The sequence below is a fragment of the Cyanistes caeruleus genome, chromosome 2, assembly GCF_971803275.1.
Source record: "Cyanistes caeruleus chromosome 2, bCyaCae1.hap1.1, whole genome shotgun sequence".
Taxonomy (NCBI): Eukaryota; Metazoa; Chordata; class Aves; order Passeriformes; family Paridae; genus Cyanistes; species Cyanistes caeruleus.
The window spans coordinates 80,270,221-80,292,996 of record NC_141702.1 but is presented as its reverse complement, the minus strand read 5'-3'; the positions used below and the strand labels follow the sequence as shown (position 1 = coordinate 80,292,996).

Below are 22,776 nucleotides of genomic sequence, written 5' to 3'. Positions count from 1 at the left end.
AAATATAGAGACAGCACAGAAGCACACCCAAAATTTCTAAGGTATGTCCAGTACTAGACCAAAGTCCTCCATTAATCTAAAATTGTTAAGCTGCTCTTGTTGAAAACAAGCTTGAATCCATCTTCACATGACATCAGATCCATCAGCTCTCTCCCTCTGCTATTTGCCAAGGAGCTGTCTAGCAAAGTGTCATCTTTGAGCCAAGTTGGGCCCCTGATGGAGCACTCATTTGTTAGGCTGCTGGGAAGTTTCCAGTAGCACTTCTGTCAAGTGCCAGTTAATGATCGTCTCCCATTTCATTGCCTGGCACGGGAAATGAGTTTAAGCCCCACTACTGTGCTTTCATAGACTGATCAGCTTTAAAGCTGTTACCAAAAACAACTTTCAGAGTGAGAGCTAAATGTTTTTCAGAAAGCACCACGTGCCAAGTACTGCACTGGGAAAGCTTGACTGGTTTTGCCATAACATGTCCAGATTCCACAGTTGCTGTTTGCAATGCGTGGAACGCGGTGCCCATGCTGTGTTTCCAACAGTGCACCCCTGAGGCTGGCCAGGATTCATTCTGCTCTCCCGAGCTGGCAGCCTTGCACAGGAAGGCAGTGGCTGCATCAGGAGTGGTGAAAGCATACATGCGCTAGAAGTTGAGCAATGTGAGATCTTCCTTCCATGTAAACCTTACACCTAAAAATAAAAGGTGTATTTATTTTTATTTTTTTTTTTTTAACTTTCATTCAGGAACCATTAATGAGTTTTCTTTCTTTTTTTTATTTTTTTATTAGAGAAATACAGCATTAAGCCAATCCCTCTGTTTCTTTTCCAGAAACAGGAATTAATGTTTTTTGCCAGAGAGAACATGCATCTTGCCACATGATGCTGAGAATCTTCGTGCTTGTACAGCTTTTCTGCCAGAATTTCTAATGAGATTGATAGTCTCTGAGGCTATCAGAGTAGCAAGAATACTTTCACACTATTTTTCCTGAGCCAGCTGAATTCAGTGCACTGTGGAAGGGACTTGCAGGAAAAAAACGTGAGTAGAACATTTGAATCACTAAGGATCCATACAGTCAATTTCAGCAAGATAAAATGTCAGTATCTACCATCAGAGAAACCAGCAAGGTTGCTTCAAAAGACCCACCATAAATAATAGAGAAGAGTATGGTTGAAAAGAGTTCTAAAGCAAAAAAAAAAAAACAAAACAAACAAATTCTGAGGTTTCTAGTGGCTTCTCAAAGGTCTGAAGATTTATGTAGAAACTGATAACTAAGGGGGAACAATTCAGTGTTACACAAGGGTATACATGAAGTATCTTATGGGCAAAAGAGCTGCAGAAATAATGTAGCAAAGACCTTAGATCAACGATGGTAATTTTTAGTGGAGAATAAAAAATATTTCTGATAAGGATGTCTATCAGTGATGGGGTTTTTTCATCAGATTTTACAGAAACAGAAAAAAGATGCACAATAGTTTTATGACATCGGGGAAGAAAAGGAATTAAGGATTAAAATATTGTTAAATTCTTTGTAGGACTCCCTAGGAGCAAGTGGTTCGTATGAGGTCACATAGAAGGAAGAAGAAGAGCAAGATCAGAGCTTATAAATCCTATTTTATGATGTTTCATCTGTTTCCAGTTCCCAATAGGACAACAGAGATTAGGGAAGATAAATGAATACCCTTTTGTTCATAGTCTCTTTGACTTCACACAGCTTTGAAGACTTTCTTTAAAGACGTTTTTATGTTCTTATAAATTTTGTGGTGATCTTAAGGAATCAGTTTTATTCAAAGGATGAATTTCCTTTCTAGCATGCGGGGCAAACTGCAAATGCCCTTTTAGCGTATTTTTAGTACTTGATATCATCATAGCCATGGTAGCTGGTTGCTATTTACATGCATTAAAACAAATGGTATCAACAGACCACAAACTTGCGGGAACACAAAGTATAATGGCAGTCTCTATCATCAGAAAAGGAGGCTCAGGCTGTCTGCAGTTACTTTGTGTTTCACCATCTAACCCTTACTACTCATGCTCTGTTAAGCACCAGGGAAATAACAATTCTCAGCAGAATAGGCCCTGCTGAGAATCCTAATCAAGGCACAATCTCTCAGCTCTGCTGGGCTTCACACAATACCTATCGCTGTGCCAAGAGGGAGGAAACAAAGGAAAGAAGCCGCAGTCGCCAGAGTCTGCCTCCCGGCAGAAATGAAGTTCTTGTGAAGCACAGAAATGTTTTGACCATAGAGTGGATGTTGTCATCACTGTCTGCAAATGTGAAAGATGAAAATAATTTCAAATGTTCTTGGCATCCCTAAAAATTACTTTAATGACCCTATTTTCATATCAATTTTTGTGTTACTGAAAGCTTTCCCTTGGTTGAAAGCAAAGAAAATTATGCAATGCTTTTTGAGGGGTTTTTTGGTGTGTACTGTCTCTTGTATTTTTCCATAAATAGGGCATTACTTTCCTGAGTCAATTCACTGGGTAATAACCCATGATTTACCTACAAAGGCAAAGTAGATGGCCATTAAGTGACTCATGTATTATAAAACAGCCCCATTAAAAGGAACCATCCCTATCAAGTCATGCAATAGGATGATGAAACAATATTTTCAGTGAATTAGCTGAATTTTGCAATGCGTAGCAAGCCTTGCACAGCCCACCCACACTGCCAGCTCAGTCTGTCACTTTGTTGGAATTTGTGCTGGGATCTTTCACGGCTAAAATTTCTCAGTGCAGAGCAGCCAGGGAAGTGAGTATTCTTCCCTTTGCTCCTTTCACCACAGAGACGACCAAGTCTCTCAAAGCTTAACACAACAGCCAAGAGTTGTCTTTAAAGACACTTGCAGTTTCAGTAATGAAACCCCAAAACTGTGAATCAAATGTTCTTCTCCCAGGAGAACAAGCAGTGTCCTTTAGAACTGAGCCTGAAATGGTTTTGCCCACAGTCCAGCCCAGAAGAGTCTGCACAGCGTGTCCCGTGGTACTAAACTTGCTGATACTCATTAAGTAGATCATGTAGTACGAGGGATTGAAGACTTTGGGATCCCTGAATAAAAGCATTGTGGAAACCCTAAAAAGACTTGTAGAAAGTTTTGAGTAGAAGCAGTGCTGCTGAAACTGCTTCATGATTTCAGGATCATTCAAATATGAACAAGTTCCTTAAGGTAAAAAGGCCACGCTCTGTGGCACTTACATCACAGAACACTTTCCAACACAATCATGAATTTAAATATGGTTTAACAAGTCACACTAGATCAGAGACAGGGCAAGTTTCTGGCTGTTGTTCTGAACTGCACCATTAAATAGAAATATTATAAAAATTATAAAAATTATTATAAAAATTAAATAGAAAACTACTTTCTTTCCAGGTCTTTTGGGGGTGGTTTTTTTTTGTTGGGTTGGGTTGGGTTGGGTTGGTATGCTTTGGTTTGTTATTGGTTGGTTGGTTGGTTGGTTGGTTTGTTGGTTGGTTTTTTTGTTTGGGTTTTTTTTCCCTAATCCTTACATTCTTTTCCATTCAATTTTCCTCAAATCTTCATCCCTGCCTCTGGACAAAATCCTTATTAACTAATTGGCTCAGTAATTTATTTTTTTTTTAATATGGTCAGAGAAGGAAATGACTGTGGCTGAAAAAGGCTGTGCTATGACACAGTTTGAAGTAGTTGGGAGGAAGAGTTGATGAAGTGATAAGAACACAAACCTGGAACTTTAATTTTTTGCTCTTCCACAGTTTCCTACACAGTCTTAAGCACATCACTTAATTCTCCTGTGTTTCAGTACGCTGCATGAAACAGGGACAATTCTCTGAAGTTCCCTGTGGCAGAACTCTAGATTCGAATGATCCTTTGAGTGAGTGGAGTCATGGTAATTTCAGAAGTAAAATGTTTTAAGCAATATCAGCAACTTGCTAGTCACGCTTTGACTGAAATTGTTACCCTGCATTGTCACAAGTAATTGCAAAGAACCCTGCATCTGAGAAAAGAAAGGAAGAAAACCCTTCTTGTTATTCACTTTCTTTTTTGAGTTTTCTGTGAATATGAAAGCTGTTTCCGAGGGGCTGTAGGAAAGATGTATGGAAAAATAGGAGATACAGTTAAATATTTTTTCCAGCTTTTGTGCTGTGCCATCAGGTGAATAAATTGCATTCAGCTGTAGGGGTTTTCTCGCGAGTTGTTTAACATCATAATGACTATACTGTGAAATTTTACAGCTATTTTAAGATACCTGTAGAAATAAAAACTGCTTTTGCATCTCTGCATTTCCTTGTGGGAGTGAGGAGTAAAGCAAATTACTTGATGGATTTCAGTCTCTGGTATCTGCAGTGCACAGACTTGTTGGTCCTTCCCACTTTATACCACCTGAAGAGGAGCAGAGCTTTCAATGGGCTTAATGTTGCTGGTGGTCTCTGCAAAGGGTGGGGAAAGAAGAGGGAGGTTGGCAGAAATAAACTGTGGAAAACACAACCAAGTTGATTTTTCAAGTGTCACTACTAAAAGCTTTGAAAAAGAATGTGGAAATCTCACATTTATAGCAATTAAGCTTTTGCTACATGTGACTCACTGTAGTGACAGGATTAGTTGGGATTTAGTGATTTAGATATATTTAGTGATTTAGATTCTCAAGTTCACTGAGAAATTGCCCATCATAGGCTATTCACTGGAAATTTTGAAAATCATGTGGGAGGCTGATACAAAGGAAGAAATGAGCCAAATTAAGTTACACCTTCCAGTTCAAACACAACCTAGAAATTCTCTAGTGCAGCTGCCTCCAGAAGCACCCTTTTGTCACAGGTATTAGCTGTGGAAACTGCCTTTGATTGCAGAGAAATTTGGGCATCTTATTGGTTCTGTGGGGTTTTTTTCCCTTTTTGTAAGTCACTTTCTTATAGGTTTTTGTGCAGAAGGTAAAGGTTTTGCCCATTTTCTTCCAAATATGTACCCAGGCAGTGGCAGAGAAGAATGATGGTATCATAATCTCTCACTGAAATAGGAAACTATTATGGTCACAGCAGGTAGCACACATTTTTTGGTGCTATTGTTACATGTCTGTGGACGCATTTTTCAGGCCCATGCATATCCTACTCTTTTCAGTTGATGCTGGGAGTATTAAATACAGAGAAACCACCATTTAATCTGTCTATCCCTATGTCACACAGGAAAACCAGAATTGGATGTTAGATGAATAATCCTATCAGCCCCTATTAAAATTCATTGTTAGATCTTTGTGAGCTGAGGTACTTATCTCAGCACATCTCACTGAGGTACTGCTTTTCAGCACCTCAGGATTTCCAGGGCATGTTTGAATAAATGGCAAAAAAGCCTTGTGGAGAGGGAGGGAAAGAGTAGGTCATGTAATTAGATGAAAATAGGTCGTATGAATGGGGTTTTCCTTGTGATGAAACACTCATTGCTACCAATTTATTCAAATTGGAGAGAGACAGAGGAGTAAGGGGTGTAACTGTATTGTCCTTTCTTCAGGCTATTTCTTGTTTCTCATTGTCTTTTGACCTTAAATATCTCATTCCCAAAAAAAAATTCAGGCTCCTGCTGCTGCTTCTGTTACTGTGAGGAGCACTGCTTTCTTGAAGTAAATTAGTGATAGACTGTGCTGGACACGTCACCAGCAATGCATATATCATAAGTTACTTGCTTCCTTCTGAGTTTTCCTCCTTTGGAAGAACATTTTCATTTAGGTGTACTGCAAATTTCAGGTGTAACTACCTTTGAATTTCAAATTTGCTTCAAACCAGCACATGACCCATGCATGGTCTTTGTACTTGGCCTAGCTTGCACTAGTTTAATGTGCATTCTCAAGCAGCCTTCTCTCAAATTATGCAAAATTGTTGGCAGAGCCTTCTCTTTTTTTTAAAAGGCCTCAATATTTAAATGCCTCAATATTTACAAGAAAGCCTTCAAACTCTGTAGTTAAATTAGTGCTAATCCATCACTTCAAGTGAATAGTTCCATAAGCAGGACCTGATGTGGAGGAGGAATTTTAACTAAGACCTGAAACCACTCATTGAGTAAGGAAGGCAAAAAGAATACTGAACAGCTTCCCAGTGACTACATGAACAGGAATCCTTGAAACAACAGGATATGCTAATGTAATTAAAGACAGCATCGTAACACATAGGTACCAAAAGCCCAAAGCACAAAGTTCAAGCAGTCTTATTTCTGGGATTTGAGGCATTGACTTTACAATCTTAATAGGCAGTGCTCTTTGGAGAAGCAGAAACAGAGCTGCACTGCTTTAAAATATTCAGCTCAATCAAAATCAGAACACTTCTGAGTGTTAGGCTATTTTCTTCCAAAACAAAATCACAGCAAAATGGAAAAAGGCGTTTGATAGTCTTGTGACACCATATCTAGCTAGGGAAAAGCCAGATTTTTATATGCTCACAACTGTTCTTACACAGGTATTCTTGTATAGATTTGTCACTGACCTTTCAATCTTGGAGACAATTATTTTATTGCTGTTATAATTAGCATTTAAAGCACATTATGTGTCATACTGCTTGGCAGCTCACAGGTTCTGCTTCACTTTTGGTACAGACCTGTCTCTCCCCAGACAAGAGCCTCTGGGAACACAGGCAGGCCTTGCTCTGCCTTATTCCATCTCCCCAGAACGTGCTGCTGACCCACAGAGAGCAGCAGTGAAGAGCAGCCCTGCTCCCCAGGCTCCAGCAGCACCACTGCCCCGTACTTTGCCACACCATGGCTGGGGTGTAGGAGTGCTCCATTTCCTTCTCACCACTGCAGTGAGCCCCACACAGGAATTTGATTTCAAGTACATTTGACATATACCTAAAACTAGTAAAATGCTTTGAGACACTCTTGACTATTTTTTTTTAATGCTAAAGAAGAGAAAAATATCTCATTGTTAAGATTTGACACCATGATTTAATTTCAAGCTGTCAATCTCATATTTTTTCAATAAATGACATACTGAAAGAAACCTATAACTGGCTGGTATCACTTTTCTGTTGTTTCTATACGTTACCACCCCGGTAACAAGTTTTAACTCTTTGGTTCTTGTAACACTGAACTTAGTAAGGGGGAAAGCAGCACGCCACTGCCTAATTCCTTTTCATGACACTAATATCTTGAAATCACTCTTTTTTTCCTTTGAGTTTAACAAGAGAGACTGGAAATCTGTTTTAATGGCAGGTTTTTATTTTCTAGTAAGTCATCTTTTTCATGCTTTAATTTGTTGTTGACCTAGTTCCAGTTACGAAAAATTAGACTATTCATTATCACAAGAGCTTCATCCTTTGAGAATTTAAAAACAATATATGCCATATTGATTATTTTATGTTACAATATTTTCTTATTGTGTCCCTTGTTTCACATGAAAACAGTTTCCTTGTACGCGGTCTTGATGATGACTCCTTTTTACTTGTGAGGTGTAATTACTGCCAGGAAGGGTGACACTGAAATTTAGTCACAGACCAGTATTTGACCATCATGGCACATGATGTAGCTGTCACGGACACCACAGCTTCGTTGCACGGATGTTTCCCTCCAGCAATATCAAGGCAGAAGCAGCCACAGTAATTAGAGGTTTGAAACACACGTTGTGTAATTGGTTCTGCTACGCTGCGCAGAATGAGTGACCCTGTTAAAAAGTGGAAGACAGAAAAGCAGGTTAAAAAGCAGGTTATCTGAGTGATTCTTGCCATCCCCTCTAGGTGATTGTTTCTTGCTTGCTTGCTCTCTCTTTGGTTGTCCTGGGAGGAGCAATCAGTTCTCTCAAAACCTTTTGGCAATTTGTCCCACTTCTAACAGGTTTTGGGGAGGAGCTGGATCCAATTGACCTTGGACAAGAGGTTGCAGCTGTGAGGGTGATGGCTATGACTTTTTTTGGTTCCACCTAGAATGGGAATTTGTCCCAGTTCCATCAATGAATGACTCATTTCCTGGACACGTAAATCAACATAAATCTCTGGTGTCCGTAAGGAAAATGCAGTTGTTAGTAATTGTAACTTCCAGTGGACTCAAGGTAAGTTCGGCAAGTTCAACTTTTTTTTTTCCTTTTTTTCTTTTTCTTTTTTTTTTAACTATGCTTTAAATTTCGATGCAGATCCAAGGTATTGCTGCTTGGCCAGGAATTTGGTGGAATCTTGGACAAATTCCCAAAGTGCCTCCATGAGGTTTTTAGGGTGGCAGGATCCGCAGAGCAACATTCCTGGAACTTCTCCATGATTAAAGCTGAAGTCTGTAATAACATGCTCACTATTAATGTTTCTGCTGTTTTCCCTTCTAAGTATGGATGTTGAAACAGTCCATGGAGACCTTTGTGTCCTCCCAAAGCCACCAGAGTCCTTGCCCTTCTGTTCCCAGCTGCCATAGGGAATTATGTGGGTGAGGGAGAGATGCAGCTGTATTTAAGAGTGACACTAGCTCAGCCTGGGAGAAAGCAAAAGGGCCCAGGGGAATGGGAGGGAATAAAACTGAAAACATTGCAGCCACAGTTTTTGGGTTTGAAAGAGACAGAAATTCTTCATGGGCCTTACTTGTAAAGTTTGTTTAGTAGTATCCTCCATTCAGTCTAGAATCCTTACCTGATGCTAGGTGATTACACAATATGTTAACTGAGATTTCAGACATTTTATGCAATCAGTTTTTCTAGGAGACTGATAATCAGAGGTAAAGGCTTCCCTCTGTGTGTTGTGTTTTCAACCCCCTGTGTTTTATCCCAGGTCCAGGAGTGTTTCTATAGTCTCAGCTAATTCGTGTGTATTCTTACTAGAATCTGAATTTTTTAATTTAAAACTTTTGTCCCCTGTGGCTATGGAGAAATCAATATTTTAAGAAGATTGAAGCCTTAGAAACTATAACTTAAATATAAAAAGCTTTAATTTCACTAGACTATATACAAATACTTCAGGGTCAATATTTATTGTCCATCACAGTGTACACAGATACTACTTGTTTATATCCGTAGACCAGTGTTAAGTCAACCTCTTATCCAGCAAAAGAGATATTGCAAAAATAAAGAGGTTTTTAAGATGTTTTGTGACCAACTCTAACCACAAAGTCCTTGAAAAATCCTCCACCTGGAGGACCTTGGGAAGACAGACACCACGCACAAAAGAGGACTTCTTATTTACACACAAGAAACTGCTCTTCCAATTTTTGAAAGACATCTGTGCAGAATCAAAATGAGTTCTTGGTGACATGTTGCCCCATCAAACTGAGGAGATGTCCTCTCCCTTCTTGTCTGTCAGTAACATGCAGGTAAGCGTGAGATGGTGTGGTCTGTGGTCTGTCTGCACATTTGCCACTTTCAGCATCAGAGATAAGGCAAAGAGGACAAAAATTAGAAGAGAACACAAGTGGAGGATGGAGTCAGAAGGAGGGAGTGCTGGGCACAGCTTAATGGCTTCCAAGAACTGGAAGGAAGGACAGATGCGAAATCTAGAGACAATCTTGTTCAAGTAAGAGGCCAGATACAAGAGTGCCCCTCATGTTTAGTCTAGTTATGCTTACACCCCCAGCCTTACTTTTGGCAGAAATAACTATTTTCGTTTTCATCCCTTCACTCTTCTCCACGGCCCCTGCAAGAGAGAGAAGACAAGGAGTGTGTGGCCTGATGATTTGAGAGATTATTGAGAATTCCCATAAAAAGAAAATTAGTCTCAGTCTCTGAGAATGCTGATAAGCAGAAACCTCAAACCCAAACAAGCATCCAGATTTTTATTTCAAAACAAATGTTGACCTCTGTGCAGCAAGCACTTTTCAGGCTGCTGCTTCAAAGATAGGACCTTTTACACCCTTACAACCCTTCTTTGGGTTTTTCCTGTCTCTCCTTGCCTCCTTGTCGATCCTAGCAGATCGACCCCCCCTCTCTGCGGTCCTGGTCCTGGAGATGGGAGCAGAGCAGGGCGCTGCCACCTGCTGGTCCCGTCGGGATCCTCTGGCTCCTGCCACGGGGGAGCCGTGCAATACCCGAACTGGAAGGGAACCACCAGGGTCATCCAGTCCAGCTCCTGGCCCTGCACAGGACACCCCAAGAGTCACCCCATGTGCCTCAGAGCATTGTCCAAGCGCTTATCGAACTCTGTCAGGCTGGTGCTGTGACCACTGCCCTGGGGAGCCTGTTCCAGTGCCCAGCCACCCTCTGGGTGAAGAACCTTTTCTAACATCCAACCTAAACCTGCCCTGACACAACTTCAGGCAATTCCCTCAGGTCCTGTCATTGGCACCAGAGAGAAGAGATCAGTGCCTGCTCCTCCTCTTCCCCCCAGGAGGAAGCTGTCACTGCAGTGAGGTCTGTCCTCAGTCTCCTCCAGGCTGAACAGACCAAGTGCCCTCAGCCACTCCTTTCATGGGTTCCCCTCTGGGCCCATCATCATCTTCACAGCCCTCCTTTAGATGCTCTCTAATAACTTTATATCTTATATACCAGCACCCAGAACATAGTACTTTAGTATCCATGGCCTGTAGTTATTTTTAAGCTAAAATGTCCCAGTTTCAGTTTCAGCTTCACCTGAGGCATCTTGTTATTTATTCCTCTAAAGAAGATTAGTAATAAAAAAAAAAAAAAAAACAAATTACAGGGTGTTGTGTAAAAAATATGGAGTAAGGAGAACAACCAGAGCTCTTAGTATTTACCACTGGTATAGAATCATTAAAGGACATGAGAGAGTGTTCATTAGAAATTACCTTTCTTCTGCAGAGGCAGGTATGGCTGTTAAGCGCGTAATGAAATATAAGAGCACTCTGTCTCCAGGCTCATTAATGAGCCTTTGCTGGTGCTACATCAGCACTTGCTTTGTTTTAGTGATGTGCTGTTTTTTAACAAGACCTTGGCATGCTGCCATTAACTCGGTTTTATGTCTCTTTGGTGTTTTCATAGCCGCAGGCCAGATGGTTTCAGCATTATATTCTTCCTCTAATATGAAAGCTGATCACGGTGTTCCAAATTACCTTCATTCCACATGCTATATATTTTGTTGAGTATCACTGTGCATTCAGTGTTAGTAATTTCAGCTTAAGGTAAATTTAGGAAATTTTGCATTTTGGAATTATGCAGCAGGTAGAGCTGGTGACTGAGCACAGCTGTCAGTGGGGCTGCTACTCTCTTGGGATTTGTAGGATAGGGTAGAGCAATTGCTTGGAAATTTTCCTTTTCAATGTTCAGTGAGTGATTAAATGGTGCACTAGCCTGGGAGGTGTGGGTAGACAGTGCAGTGGTTTACTATCACTATCACTATCACTACTATTACTAGCATTTAGGTGTTTCCCTTTGACATCCTTTGCAAAAACAAACTCCTGTTAGTGAGCCTGATGTGATGGGCAGGGAAATGCCTGGTAATGCTGAATGCAAGGCTCCAGTTCTTCTTCTTCTTCTTCGTCCCCTTCCTCACTTGGGCAAATTAACTTTACAGCTTTCACTCATCCTGGTGGGATAACTTCTCATTCTGCACTGATTACATCATGGCTGCTCTCTTGCCTGCTCCTAAATGTGTGTCTGGATTTGAGAACTCCAGAAATGAGCTCTCAGCGAGGCAGGGCAGTGGGAAGGCAGGAACTATGAGGGAACTACTTCTCTGCTGCACCCAGAAGAGGGTAGGACTGTAAAAGGCTGTTAGTGGCACTTATCCAGGAGACAAGAGTTTTTCTGGTGAAACAGGTACCTTGAAAAAGGAAGAATATATATAACAGAAGCTCATCTGTGGTTGTGGCTGAATGATGCAGTAAAATGCAGTCTCATGAGCATAGCAAAAATGATAACAAGACAGAGAATATCAGCAGCTGGGAACAGTATTGCTGGTACCCACAGTTTGCTGAAGCAGCCAGTAGTACCTAGACAAGAGAGTACAACCAAGACAAGGGGTTCCATATTCCTCTGTAGCTTAAGCTCGTTGCATACAAAAACGTCCCTCCATTCCTCATTCCAGGAGGAAATAATTAAACTGGAAGATAGAGAAATTACATTAGGAAAAAAAAAAACCAAAACAAAAAAAGTCTCAAGCTGCATATTCCATGAGAATTTTTTTTCTATTTTAGGTTTTTTTAATTACTGTAAAATTTGAACAAATTCAAATATTTTCCAAACTTTGCAAATGGGATGTTATAGTGAGAGGATGCCAGATCCTGGGTGAGGAGGGGGAGGGGTGTTTGTGAGGAATTAATGAACTGCAAAATCTCCTCTTTAGGTTTACAGCGTCTGTGTCTTGGATTTCACATGTCATGTAGAAAATTGACTAGTCTGATTTTTTAAAAAGTTAGGGATGCACCCGTTTGCTTATTGCATAAACTATCAAGTGAACTGATTTGTATGCCAGCCACATTTCTGACAGCTGTTTTGCATTCATTGTGGCAAAACCACACTACCACACTCCCTTCCACGTTTAGAAAATATCTATCCTACCTGCAGCAGGAATTTATACAGCCTTGCTGATTTTGTTTTCCAAGTGGTTTGGAAACTGTTTGGTTTCAATCTCTCTCTATCAACATTAAAACTGTATTTGGTCTTTTGAGCTTTTCTAGAAACTTCTGAAAAGAAGAACTTAGCTTTGTGAAGCAGAAGTGGCGAGAACTGCTACTGTACAGGTACAAAGATCCTTTGCCTGTTTATTTGTTTTGAAAGCATTTGTGTTCGAATTTAGCTTTTTCAATCAATAGGTTGAATAGGTAGCCCGTAGCTACCTCTGAGTAGAAAACCAACACATCTCACTAGAGGGAGCCCAGACACAATTTCTGATCTTGGTAAGGAGCTATTACAGCTCACCCTGTCACTTGCCGCGTGTTTTGTTGATAGATCTCTCCAGCTGATTAACTTACAGTCCCCGTGTGGGCAGCTACGTAGCCTGCATTATGAAAAGTACACTGAGATTTCAACTGCAGATAATTTGCAAATCAATACTGAGCTGGGCAGGGAAACCTCAAATTTTAATTTGTTTGTTAGCACTGGTAAATATTACCAGAATACCTTTTTTGAAACAATAAAAATGGGTCAGAAGAGTTTTGTTTCGCTTCCTGCCTGCCTGTTCCCTGCTAGTGCTTTCTTCCCCTTCACTAGAACCTCAGATCCGTGTACTGACACCCTTCTGCTGCACGTCCTGCTCCTACAAACCAGTGTACCTGCCTCAGACACTCTCCTGGCAGAGCAACACACCTCAGCCAGAGCCCAACCTTTGGCCTCTGCCCCCGACCTAACCCTCTCACCTACCCACAGCACATTAGGTAGGTGTCACCAATGTGCTGCACCTTACGCTTTGCCCTTATCTTTCCTTGCCCCAGTGCTGGGAGCTGAGAGTGCAGCGCTTGTGTCGCTGCTGCAGACGTTCTGAGAGGAGCAGTCGACTGCATTCACACAGCAGAAAGGCTCTGTTGAGTCACTGTAACTGCTGTTGGGAAAGTGTTTATCTAAGAAGGGATTAAGGAGTAAGGACCTTTAACAATGTAGGTTATCGGGTATTATCTGCCATCAAGCAGTCCTCCCCATGTCATGAAGTCGCTGCTCACGTGGAGGCCTTTGCTCTCATTCAGGCAAGAGTCAGCACATGGCAGACTTGGGATCTGCTGCTGTGCCATGTTAGCTGAATTCTTATTAAAAAACACCTGTAATAAAGTTTGTCTGGCAGGCCTTAGGAGCTTTTTCTGCTGGAGAAGACTAAAGTATGGATATGAGTTGAAAAAATCATCCAAAACACTTAGGACAGTCTTAGGCACTCTGCTAGAGGGGAGGTGCTCCAAGAGGAGGTCAGAGAGGATCAGACAGTGGACTTTTACCCTTATCACTCCACATATGTTCAAGTCATAGTGAAAAAGGTTAATAAAGTCAGTTCCTTATTTCATATGAGTTGAGCCAGCTTCAGTAGATGACAAATAAGAAATTATTCAAGTAATACGCTGAATAGCTGGTTCTCAGTCCAGGTTAAACACTTGATGATAACCCAGAAATTCAAAAAAGTGGGAGAGAATTTTCTCTGTGTTGGTAAGCAAGACTCTGTCCCGGCACAAACCAGAGCAGGGCTCTAGACAGACCTTGCAGAGTTATCTGGTGTGTTGCAGGTCTCTCAAGAACACACCAAAAAGTGCTGCACTGCAGATATTCCTCACATTGTATGACCATTTTGTTCTTTAGGATTTCTCAAATTTCAGTTACCGGCCCTTCATGCTGCTGAGCAGCCAATTCTACAAAACAAGGGGAATTTGCTGTCTCTGCATTATGTTCTGTGGTTTTGTTCTTTCCATCCTCACAGTAAATGCTCCATGCACTGTCCGCTTAGTACCAAACTCAGTAGTGAAGCAAGGCAGTGGTCTGAAATTAAAACTTCTGCTTTCTACAGAACAAACAAAATGTAGTTGTTGGTTAACCTTGTGGCAGTTCTCAGAAAACCTCCTTGATGAGATCTATTTGTGAGCAGAAGATTTTGAAAAATGTGCCCCATTCCAACATTACAGACAATAGGGATCTATTAGAATCTTTGCTATGAGAAGATGGAATACACCTTGCCTTTGTCCATACTACAACCAGATCTAAATTCAGTTGCAGCTGTGCTGTGCCAAGATCAGTCAGGGGCTGCTGAGCAGTAACTACATGGGAGACACAGAGGGATCAGCTTTGAAGTGTTGCTTAGCCCCCTTATTTCAGCATAGGAATACCTTGTCAGGGTACCATGGCTGAGAGCACCACTGGAAATTCTGCTCTCACTCCCAAAACTCTGCAGCAATTTTGCTGCACAAAACATCCACACAGAACAAAGACAGCTGCACAAAACTGAATGGTATGCTCTTTTCTCCCACTTTCTTTCACAGGAACAGGAGGGATAAAAAAAACCTCCACCACTGCACCATTTCTTCTCACCTTATCAGGAACTCCCTGCCCTTCAATCTCTGATAATTCCTGAGGATGTAGCATTGTGGTGGTGCAAGATCTGGCCCTTTAGCCCTCTCTGGCTTCTTCACAATCTCAGGGACACTCCTTAGGCCTCAGCCTTGATTACTGGCTTGTGGGCCGTCAGCTCCCCCTGAGCTTATCAGAAAAACTGTCTGCTCCCAGCAACTTCTGTTGCCTAACGAGCTTCTGTTTTCTAACAAACAGCCTTGAAAACTTATTTTTGTTTGAGCAACAGCCTAAGAGGAATAATATTATTATTAGACTTCTCAAGGAAAATTCCAGTAACTACCGGCCTGGATTGTGGCCACAGTGGAAATTTACTGATGACCAGAGTAAATCATCTTGCAGCCCTGTAAAGAGTGGCCCTAAGTGAGACCCCCTGAGATCCCCTGGGCTGCACCACATCTCCCTCTGAGTGGGACATCTCTAGAGCTCAACAACTCAGAGGACCATTGACGACAGGGCCTGGGCTGATACCGCCCCCTCCTCAAGGCTCAGCTGTTGAGAGATGCAAAGGCATCGGATGTGAGTACCTCACTGAACTCAGGGGGAATTTTTCACAGGTATACCTTTGTACAATCTTCTTTGTATCTGTGTGTGTACATGTGTGACTTGATTTGCATGCAGCAAACATACTATGAGTGTTCCCATTCCACATTCATAGTTAAATTAGATTCGCAATTAAGTTACTGTTGTGCTTATAGCAAATCCTATTGGATCATTTCGTAAGTGTTAAATTAGTCAGTGATTAGGTTGTGCTACATTCCTTGGACACAAACCATTGATCAAGTTTGACACTAAGTTTGGCAAGGGGGTCTACTCTGAACCTCATGAATCAGCAAAAGGGGCCCCTTTGCCTTTTGGCATCTTTGCTCTTCTCTATCTTTACACTTTTGGATCCCCAGTCTATGAATAAATCATTTAAAATTGGTTCTAATCTGATTTTCCTTTGTGTGCTTTATCTGAGTAGCTGTGGTAGAATAAACCTTGCCATCAAATCTCACAGTGCTTTTGCAAATTTATATGGTACATATACATTTATAAGATATGTATCTTGCTTTTGCTGATACCTTTGCCAGTAATTCTGTAAGCAGCCCAGACCATTCATTTGCAACAAAATTCAGAGAGGGTAGCCTCCAGGGCAGTTATGATGGCAAAAAGGTTTTTAAACTGCTATAGGAACAGAAGAAATAACAGTGTGCTCTACTTGCAGAATGAGAGAGGGAGATTTGCACTGAGATGCTGTACTTTTTGGGATGAAGAGCAGTGTTTTATGAAGGACCATCTTTCCTAATCCTTAACCAAAAGGAAACAGGATAGGTGGCCTCCCAGCAGAGCAGTTCAAGATAGTACTGAGAAAAAAAGAAGTCTTTGGAGGTCAGAAGATAGAATATATTACCACTCTAAAAATAGCTACAAGCCCTTTACAAAGAGTTATATGTGTGTAGTTCAGCTGTGATTTGTAAATGTAACAAAAAAGAAGCAGTTATGTTTTTGCCAGTATGTAAACTGGATAATCTGATAGTCCTTCTTTGTCTGTGAACAGTCAGTGTTTAAGATGAGAGAAGAAAAGTACTTGTGCATACCCTGCATGAGCACTGGCAGACCATTCAGATGTACTGAACAGAAGCACCCGGGTGTGGGACCAGGCATTGAACTGGCCCCCAGGGAGTTCTGTAGGCAGCTAAAGTCAGTAGAGTACAGAAAATAACATCGAGGAACTGAAGGCTCTTACCTGTGAGCAGTTTCAGCTAATTAGAGCATACAGGCATTTTCCCTTTATAATGACCTTGCTTAAGTAAAATGCAAGGTGTATTTGAAGGACTGTTAGACTGTTAGGTATTATATTCACAAGATACTTGAGGGAAAGGTGGCTAGAGAATTTTACAATTCAGTCTAACACTGAAGACTGCAGACAGAAAAGAACAGGGGATCTATCCAGCCATCCACTTACTCTTGTTGCAGCATAAGGCTTCCTCAGAGTTAACATTCTGGTGCTTTGTCACAAAAATTACACAGTCAGTTCCAGATATCCTGTCCACTGGCACCTGTCAAATCACAGGACCTGTTCTCCTGTCGACACCTCCCTTGCTGTGAGGAATGTGTTGTGCTTGTCACTGTCAGCCACATTTGCTCAGGTGGCACCTCTTCTTGTGCTCCAACTTTCACCTTCCATCCCTAAAAGTTCCATCCTCAGATATTTCCAAACTGTTATCATGCCCCTGTAGCTATTTTAAACTTTACAATATATACCGTGAACCCAGGACTATTTTAATTTTTTCCTGGAAGATGTCTCCAATCCTGTTCCTGGAAAATTCATTATTTCCTGGGTGATTTTCATGCAACTGTCTTCAATTTGTAACAAAGTGGCTGAACTGGAATGCAGTGTTTTAAATGAAAGTTTCAAATGGACACAGGTTTTTATTTCTTTCTATGCAGTCTGATGCTCTACATTGCTAATGTCTCCCACATTTATCATCCTCTGGGCAAAACATTTATCCTTGTTTCTTTTTGCATTCCAGGTTTTAACTTCTCTAATATAGATTAGCTTGCATTTTCTGAATATTTTCACTTTTAGTTTCTTACCAGCCTTTAAATTACTTCTGTGCAGGTATGGGAGAAAGTTTAAAATCTTTAATTGTTTCATCAAAATGAATATTGAGCTGTGAGGTACTGCAGAGCCCTCAGCAAGAGAAGTCTGACATTTAACTCCTTAATTTACTGTGTGGATACTTTTATTGTAGATCATTCTAGTGCAGCACCGGTTATTACTTAGTCTCACCATAGAAAATGTATTCTTCCTCTATATTGTCTTGTTTGGTCTCCCTGAACTTACAAAATTATACTTTTATCAGTCTTTTCATACCTGTGTTTCAAGTTCAGTGTGAGAAGTGGTAACTGCAGTAAATATGGAAGGAAGAGCCTGAGCTCCAGTGAAAATCAAAAGCTTTGACCTCTGTTGTGCTTCTATGCGTCAATGGTGCCTTAATTTCCTTTTCTCAAGATATTGTTTAGAGCTGTGTATGAATGGAAATGTTCACAGAAGTTATTAAAAAATAAAAGGATAGAATCCAAAAGTATTATTGGCTGCTATCTGTTGTTTTGTAATCTCCAATTTAGAAATAAGAAAAATAGGTAGTAGTAACTTTGTTAAAGTATTATTATTAATTGTCTAAATATATATTTGGTTGAATATATGTATGTATACAATATACATATTATATATATATGTATGCATACATACAGATCAAGAAGGTCCCACACTTGGGTAACAACAATCACATCCAGTGCTACAGGCTGGGGGGAGAGTGTCTGGAAAGCTGATCAGTGGAAAAGGACCTGAACATGAGCCAACTTGTGCCCAGGTGGCCAAGGAGGCTGATGGCTTTCTGGCTTTGTGAGCAATAGTGCGGGGAGGAGGACCAGAGCAGTGATTTTCCTCCAGTACTGAGCACTGGTGAGGCCACACCTCGACTGCCAGGTCCAGTTCTGGGCCCCTCACTGCAAGGACATTGGAGTGCTGGAGTGTCCAGAGAAGGGCAACAGAGCTGGTGAAGGGTCTGGAGCACAAGTCTGATGATGAGCAGCTGAGGGAGCTGGGGTTGTTTAGCCTGGAGAAAAGAAGGCCCGGACTCTTGTCACTCTCTACACCTCCCTGAAAGGAGGGTGTAGCCAGGTGGGGATTGGCTTCTTCTCCCAGGAAACAAGTGACAGGATGAAAGGAAATGGCTTGGAGTTGCAGGAGGGGAGGTTTACACTGATATTAGAAAAAAATTTCTTCATGGAAATAGTGGCCAAGCACTGGAACAGGCTACAGGGGGAAGTGGTGGAGTCACTATCCCTGGAGATATTTAGAAAACATGTAGATTTGGTGCTTAGGGACATGGTTTAGTGATGGACTTGGCAACGTTAGACTTACGTGTGGATTCAGTGAACTTAAAGGTCTTCTTCAACCTAAAAGATTTTATGATTCAATGTTGGGATTCTTTATTTTTTTTTAAGGTTAGATGACATTTCAATTTTAAAATAAAATTGAAGTAAAATAAATAAAGCATTACTGAACTGCCACAAGTAGCAAGCCTCTTGGCTTGTCTGCAGTTTTTAGTTCGAGCTCCTCTTTTTTGTCCCAGTCTAGATGGATCAGTTTATTACAAATTTTTAAGTTTTGTATGGGCTGGCATTTTGGAGCCAATTGCCTCTTGATTATAAAGTAATAATCTGCACAAATTAAGGATAAGATAGCACTAAAAATTGTGGGCTTTGTTCCAGAAACTCTTGTTCTCACAGTCTAAGTAGTGAGTAACTGTAGCAACTGTAGTAGGTACAGAGATGCCTGCCTTTTTGCTTTTTCTTTTTCTAAATCCCTTTTATACTCACCCACATAACTCTTCATACCCTGTGATTTATCCATGCATTGTTAATCAACCTTATTTCCCAACACCTCTGCCTACACTTATGGTCTATTTTTCTTATGTTCCATAGTAACTTTTGCAATTATGCAAGAAAACGATCTTATTTCATCCTTGGAGGTACATGACAATTGTGTTTAAAAAAACTGCCTTCATAGAGCATTGTATAATGATATAATATTGCACTCTCTCTGATACCTTAGTATTATTTTAACTAAAAATAGCAATAATAGAACATCTGCATTTCCAGGTTAGTAAACAAAAAGTGCCCTAAAATTATAAATTAATACAAAAAAACTTTACCACAAATATTGGTGTCCAAGAAATATATAAATATTGATATAAAGGAGTTTATTAGAACAACCGCTGCATGAAATGAAGATGCATTAGGGTGCTTTTATAAATACTGGTGCAGATTCCTCAGCTTCTGTCAGATGCTCCAGATGGAACAGAACAAGCTAGCAAACGGAGGCAAGCCCATTTAATTTCAGGAATTTGAAAAGATACAGCAAAGCATACATGGGAGTGTTGTGTGTTTCACTCACATGCTCTTCTATCCCAAAGAAACCAGCAGGGACCTCTAGTTAAAGATGTTTTAGACTGAATCCATCTAGCTAAAGGAGGCTTTAAAGCACTGAAATCCTGAAGTATCTATATGCAGATACACCTGGGAAGAAAACTCTACCTTCAAATATGAGAAATAAAATTTTAATAGAAACAGCAGTATCTTTTTATTTGGTGAGTTTCTGAAGCTGATTCAGGTCAGAACCTCCTTTGCAGAACTGCACTTGGCAGCAGATCTGACATTTCTTGTCTTCCTATTGGACAAGGAAAAACTGTAAATCATCCCACTGCTTTCCCACAGAATATTTTTTGCAATCCCACATTGGTGATACTAACTACAGAGACGGGTTAACCTTTGCCTTTAGTCAAGTCAGCTTTAAGTCTCCCACTTAAAATCCGAGCCCTAACATCACCTTGATGTTTGTTGTTTTGAAACCTACCTGCCTACTTGTTAGTTCAAAGGCAGGAATGGAAACCAGCTTAGAGACTCAGAATTTTGTTCTCTTTTTATTCAGAGAGCTGGAGTGAAACTGCATACAGAATTCTTCAACTTGCCAAACAGAGCTCTCCCAAGAAAAAAATTACTTTGAGCTACCAGAGTGATATTTTATGCAAACAAAAAGGGAAAAAAAGAACCCTAGGTTTGCCACATGTTTTGATAGCCCTCTGCTTGTTTCTTGTCCTTCTGCAATTCTTAAACCCTGATTTCTTTCTTGTGTAAGCTGCAATTTATATGAGTTATCTTGCTCCAGCACTGTGTTTTAGAGAAACACAGCTGACATTGAAAGAGCAGGTGAAATCTTCAGAGTTGTGGATTGATAAACAGGGTAGGTCTGCCCAATTTGGTGTAATGTTTCTGTCATCAAGAGGAGACAGGGCACTCAGCACTGCATGCAAGCTTGTGCTTGCCAAGCCTCTGCCTAACTACACAATGAAGGTCTTATCAAATACATATGGTCCAAGGAGGCTTGTGCAGTCCTGATTCTTAACAAATGGTTGAGTCAGAATTAGGTTTATAAATTGCCTTGTTTTCTGGGAAATAATGTGGAGAAGGAGTGGGCAAGAGAGAGAAACATCTGAAGCAAAGGGATGAAGAAAGCAGGGTGAGGATCCCAGCCAGCCCTGCAAGCTACGGCAGGATCCCTCTGCAAATCTGCAGATTTATTACAGCCTCTTGTCACTGAATAATTTTAAAAGTCTGAAAAAAAAATTGTTAACTTCAAATTAGAGGGAAATTATCTAGTGTTTATTGTTGCAAACTTTTTTCAAAATTTTTGCAAGAGAAAAAAGAGAATGGGAGACCAAAACTAGTGTCCTCAAAGAAGACTTTGCTTTGACAATTGGTGGCAGAAGAGAAAAAATTGAGTGTAAGAGCGAAGTAGCTCAGAGGAGTTCCACAGTGTTGTAAGCACAGATGGAAATTATCCTGGTGTGTAGGAAGGAGAAGAAGGTAGTAGAGACAGCCTGATTAAGAGATGCTCAGTGACCTCATACACAAGAAACTGGTTTTGCAGGGTTGCTCTGTAAATCAGATCAACAAAATTATCTGAATTAAAAAGGAGCACAAGAAAGTCTTTGTCCTTCCCTCCCCCACTCTTTGTTTTTTGTTAGACTGAGTTGTTTCACTGACACAGCTGATGGTGTAGGCCTATGAACAACTGCTCCAGCACCACTCAAGGAGTTGGTACTGATGCTTGGAGGAGAGGATCTGCTGCCTTGGAGATGAGATGTTTAGCATATCTTCAGAAAGGTCATTACTCTTCAGCACAAATCTGAGATGGGAAAAGACTGGTTAGGCTGCAGTAATTTGAAAAAGCCTCTGAGGTGGAACAGATCATGACCTGCAGGTGCAGCACAATATGACACTTGAAAAAGGAAAAATAAGGCAAACGTTTGTGTTATGTAGAAACAGATGCAAATTCCAGCCTATCACACAACCTTCTCAATTGATTTAGGACTCACAGGATGAATGCGGGGTCTAGTCGTGGACATCATGTTACCAAAAAAAGAAAACCAGCTGAAGATAGTTCAGAAGAGAACAGGATAAATGATGTATGTTCAAAGTGGCCTGTAAGGAAAAAAAAAAATCAAATTATTCTTTTTAATAAACACTAAGAAGATACATGGTAGCTTCCCGCTCAGCAGCATCTTTTTATATACTCCTCAGGGATTAAATCTTTTGCCAATATCCTCAAGAAACAAGAGAAATAGTATGGGGCTAAAACTACAAGATCTGAAGATCTAGCTTCTTGTCTCCAGCCATATTTATAACAAATGCAGGACGAGGCTGCCTGAGGAATGGCGTGAAAGCGTCTATCACTGGAGGTTTTAAAACAGGTTAGACAGGCTTCTGTTGGGAACAATTTAGATACCGTAGGTGCTCCCTGGGAAAAAGAGCCAGTGAGCAGGATTCATGAGGCTGCTTCCCATGAGACTTGGTGCAAGCCTGTGGAATTCAGGTGTGCAGCCTGGCCATGAAAAACACAGAAAACTTGGTCTCACCGCTCCATGCAGTCATGGATGTTCCATACTGAAGTGTGTCTGCAGGGCCACTGGTTCTCCCTGCTGCAACAGGAACTTCACATTTTGTGTCGTTCTGCTTCTGTTGTTGAGCAAAACATAAATGATTGCTGCAATTGTGGGGGAACAGTGTTTCGTTTTACTTCTAGGTCATTAAATTTCTCATCTTTATTAGTAACAGTCTTCTGACCACCTGTATTACCTGTGCTGAAATGCCTACAGCAGGAGCTCGTAACAAAGAGCCAGGCTCATCGTGGGACAGGATGTCTGCTCTGGGACCAAACAGTTGTGACCCAGAGTAGGACCAACAAGGTGTTCAGAGGAATGAAGCACCTCTCCTATGAGGAAAGGCTGAGAGGATTGGGATTGTTCAGCCTGGAAGAGTGAAGATTCCAGCATGACCTAATTGCAGCCTGGGCCAAGACTATTTACAAGAGC

The 22,776-nt window shown here is 40.9% G+C and overlaps 1 long non-coding RNA gene across 3 annotated transcripts; it reads right to left on the bottom strand.

Moving 5' to 3' along the window:
• Positions 1-7,147: 7,147 nt before the first annotated feature.
• LOC111926989 (uncharacterized) lies at positions 7,148-22,420 on the bottom strand. 3 transcript variants are annotated; one of them, XR_015283546.1, is made up of 4 exons: positions 22,321-22,420; positions 21,781-21,886; positions 9,498-9,551; positions 7,148-7,609 (listed from the first exon to the last, which is right to left on the bottom strand). It is a non-coding gene; the product is annotated as an uncharacterized LOC111926989 (long non-coding RNA). The 3 variants fall into 3 exon arrangements; XR_015283548.1 differs by lacking the exons at positions 7,148-7,609; positions 9,498-9,551 and adding an exon at positions 19,947-20,072; XR_015283547.1 differs by lacking the exons at positions 7,148-7,609; positions 9,498-9,551 and adding an exon at positions 21,046-21,339.
• Positions 22,421-22,776: the final 356 nt, after the last annotated feature.